The sequence below is a fragment of the Anoplophora glabripennis genome, unplaced genomic scaffold (genome assembly GCF_000390285.2).
Source record: "Anoplophora glabripennis isolate ALB-LARVAE unplaced genomic scaffold, Agla_2.0 scaffold548, whole genome shotgun sequence".
In the NCBI taxonomy this organism is placed as follows: domain Eukaryota; kingdom Metazoa; phylum Arthropoda; class Insecta; order Coleoptera; family Cerambycidae; genus Anoplophora; species Anoplophora glabripennis.
This window is the reverse complement of record NW_019416626.1, coordinates 236,112-240,754: the sequence shown is the minus strand read 5'-3', so window position 1 is coordinate 240,754 and position 4,643 is coordinate 236,112.

Here is a 4,643-nt window from a genome sequence, read left to right as displayed (position 1 = left end):
TATCTACACAACCATGTTTTATGTGTTGAATTTGACCAATTAGTTCCGGAGATTTTACAAATTTATTTGCAAATTACTAGCTATCATCCAATTAAGTATTCAAATTGATGACCTCCAGCCTCCATACAGTAACATAAGTTTTGTAAAAAGCGTTCACGCACATTTTGTAACATTTCTGAAATAACTTGGCGGTATTCGTTTACAATGTGTTGGTGTAGATCTTGAAGGGAAGTAGGTGGAGAGAAATAAATTGTGGACATTTAAGTGACCCCACAAGAAGGCCAAAGGAGACGCCTCTTCTGCCAATCCACTGATCAGCAAACCTACGATCAAGATACTGCCGCGTAGGCAGGGGGTAGTGTGGGGGAGCTCGATCCTATTGGAATATCAACTGGTCTTCGAGATAATCATTATTCTCGATAATGTGTATCAAAGCATGTACCTACAAAATGTAAGTAAGGACATGGGTACTAAGAACTGAGAGTGATAAGTTTTAGATGTTATTATTTTTTCCATAGATCAGAGCATATTCTAAGAAAAATTTATCACTACCCAATTTCATACTATGACCCCCTCTTCTCGCAATAAGTACCCCCTTACAAAACATTATTAATCCAAGTATGAATTATGAAGTCTGTCATAGTACATAATCTTCGAAAATTTTGAATAATTTCTCATGTTTTAACAAAAATTAAAAATATGCAGTTTGTTCTTTATATTAATACTTAGTACATATATTATGACAAATTATTTATTGTAACATTACCTCAATTTATCTCTACCCATTTTGAGTTTATCACTACCCAAACATGTTATCACTGGCCCATAGAAAATACACTGCCATAGATTAGGTAATGAATTCACATTCATATTAATATCTGACGTGTTTATAATTGATAGTACATCTTGCAATTTTTTTACTAATATATAATTTTATGTTCAATTTAATTCAGAATGTATTCAGAATATGTATTCGAAATTATGAATAATTTTTTAAATTTTTTTATAAGTTTCACCTACCGCTTTCACATGGAGATAGCATCTATCAAACAGACTTTATCACATTATTTTAGTTTTTCAAATGCTTTTCAGTATGTACAAAACGATTGCGGTGATAAGTGCAGGGCTTTCATTAATATCCGAGAACCACGTGACACTGAATCAGTCTATAGCACCAGTGGTGTAGATATTTTATTTTTATCAAAGGAAAAGGTAATTTAAGAAAGATGTCATTTTAGCCGTTTATTTTGATGTATTAATTTAGAAATTTACATTAACTCAGAACTGAAATGAAGAAATCCGGCTTACACCTGGATAAGTCAAATTCAAAAAAACAATTTACAATTTATTGTTGAACATTTAATATTTATTAAAAATTTTATTTATTACATATTGCATACATCTTGCCATAAAATTTTTATGTTCCAGTTAAAAAATTAGTCATGTTTACACTTCTTCAAATTTAAACTAGAAGTTTTAACAGGTAGAGAATATAAATAAGTCACAATAGTTTTGTTTATCTTAGGATAGGTTTGGAACGTTTGATGTCGATACAAAAAAGAAAATAACTTCACCAAAACACTTCTACTTTTTCCGATGCTGCGTTTTGTTAACAAAGTTAACATTCTCAACGCACAATTAAAAAGTGTTTTGGTGAGTGGTATTTTGTTTAGTTTTTATGATAAAAGCTGTTCAAAATGTCCTCCTTCATTTTCTAGACAAAAATTTACCCTCCGTTTCATGCATTCGAAAACACGTTCCAATTCATTTGGCGTAATGGATTCGATTTCATGGCGAATCGTTACTTCTAGGTCTTCAAGTGTTTGAACTCGCTGCTTGAAAATATTATTTTTTATACGTCCAAAGGGATAATAATCTAAAGGTGTAAGATCAGGGGTTCGACTAGGCCACAATACCCTACTAATACTTCGATCCCCATAAAATTCTTCCAAATATCTAACCGTTTCTGCTGCAGTGTGTGCTGGTGCCCCATCTTGTTGAAAATATCCAAACCGTAATTCGTCATCATGCATTTTCTCTAAAGCTTGTCGTAAAATCCCCCTATACCTTTCTCACTTCTCGAAAGAAAATTGGTCCTATTATCCGCCTCCTTGAAACGGCTACCCGTATACCAATTTTTTGAGGATGTAGCGAACTTTCAATAAACTCATGTGGGTTTTCTGTAGCCCAAGTTCTGTAATTTTGGCTGTTAATGTAACCTGATAGATGGACCCATGCCTCGTCAGAAAAAAACGTCAAATTCAATAAATCATTGTTGTTCAGATTTTCATTGAACCATTCACAATACCGTATTCGTTGGTAGTAGTCTGGTGGATGCAACTGCTGAACAATAGAGACTTTGTATGGGTGCATGTGCAATTCCTTCTTTAAAGCCTTGTGACACGTTCCCACCGAGAACCCTATCGGCAAAACAAATATTCAGAAATGTACATACGTTATCTTTAAACGATATACAATTTTTATTATTTTTTACAACATATAACAGTCTCAAATTTGTGCTGATTCATTTTGTCTACATGATTGTGCTCTGCAGTTAACACTGCAGACTCACATTCTCACAACGTCTTATGAGAATTTCAGATTAATACACACAGAAATTAATTTTAAGGCTTTTAAGTTAATTATAAATGTAGTTAGTTTCAAGTATTTAATGTGTGTAACATAAAAACTACCTGCATACCTGTTTGGGCAGACAACTGGGGGATAAATTTTTTAGGGCTCTGCTCCATACGTTGTCGAATATCGTCAACTGCATTTTCAGTTAAAACTGTTGGCCTGCCTGTTGATTTTCCCTTACCAACACAATGTTTTTCATCGTATCTCTTGACAAGTATTGATTTGTGCTTCTTAAAAACGACATAATCAACGTCTACATCAGGGAAAGCTTCAGTGAATTGATCAATACAGGATTGTAATGAATATAACCAAATTCCATCTGGATTTCACGTGGTACTCCGAAAATGTGTTTTTAAAATATAAGCAGGCATATTGCTCAGGTGTAAAAAGCATTTTTAAACACTTGAAGTCTAAAAATATGAAACAGATATAAGTAAACATAACCTTAAAATACATTATTTACTTACGTGAAAAACACAAACAAATTCTGTAGTTCTGAAAAGAACTGTTGTCAGTAAGTAAATAAACGTAAAAATGTTGGTACATCAGAAAAACAATCAAGGGCAAACGGACTGGTATAAGAAAGTAATGACGTAAACTATCGGCCGCGGTACCGTGGACGCCGCTGGACTGAGAGCTGGTTTAGGGTCCCTAAACTTGAAATTTTTCGTAATAGCCAACTTAAGAAAATCAAACTTATTGATAGTGTCAACCAATTTGGTCACGTGGGTCTCGGACATTAATGACAACCCTGTAGATTAGCGCACCTTTAGTTTACTGTCGAAGAAGATAAAAATGTTGATTATTCGGCTGAAAAGAAAAAAATATAACTTTAGTAATAGACCTAAGTTACTTCCTTGTTGAGTTCCCAATGGAGCTACGCACTCCACAATTCTTAAACAGCAGGTGAACAAATTGAATAACACACCACGCACTATTAATTTTCTTAACAGCAGTCTATGGTCATTCTTTTGGAATAACTTACACTACTACTATTACTTACAATATTAGCGGATTCGGGAATTAACTTCTTTGGAAATAAAGGGATCGGTAGATAGAAATCTTCCACAGTCAAAAATAAGGTAAATATAAGTGATCGAAATTTATGTATATAACCAAAGTATTCTCGGGTTTTCTTGCTTATCGGTGATAGGAAAAACTAGACTAAATTTGTTTCCATAAAAAATATCCCCAAGTTGAAATTATTGAAAATATCCTGCGTAATAGCAAAAAAGATCCTAATATTAATGTTGCTACATAAGAGGCAAGTATGGCAATATAGTATATTTCACTGAAAGTTCAGAAACTAGACTTCCTTTGTGCGCATTGCGAATTCCTGTGGGAGGTGCATCCGACAACGGGAAGTCACGCAAGCACGTGAAAAGCAGTTTAGTAATGGAAGATATTTTTCGTTATACCCGTCTGAAACAAATTAGTAAAGTATCTTTATTTCTAAACGTGAACAGAAACATGAAAGCAAATACAAAATTTTTAAATTAAATATCCTACTTTTTAAGTAGCAATTGATTTTGTAATGTTGATATATTTTTCGTAACAGAAGTGAAAGATTATCTTTCTGAGACTAATATAAAGATCGCCTTCAGCCATGCCCAGTGTACTGCTCAAGATTTTCTAAATGTAAATATTCAGCAATACGTTTTGTTTCCTCACTTATGTTCATACATGGTGAAAATAGCTTCTGCCATTACGTTAGGCAATAAATTCATTTCAACTGTGCATATTTACATGTCACAGAATGTATTTACGACAAAAACTGTGTAGCTTAAAGGGGTAGTAATCATCTGTAATTACTAAAAACGAGTTTATATTTTTCCCTTCTCGTAGAAACATCACCAGGAAACGGCTACTATCTTCTACGTCATTCATAGTCATATATTCAGTATACGCCGAGAATGCTAAATATTTAAAAGTGATTATCAACAAAGATGATTTTAATATTAAAATGGTTGATAACCACTTCTCGTCTAGGGCTTCAAGCGATGAAC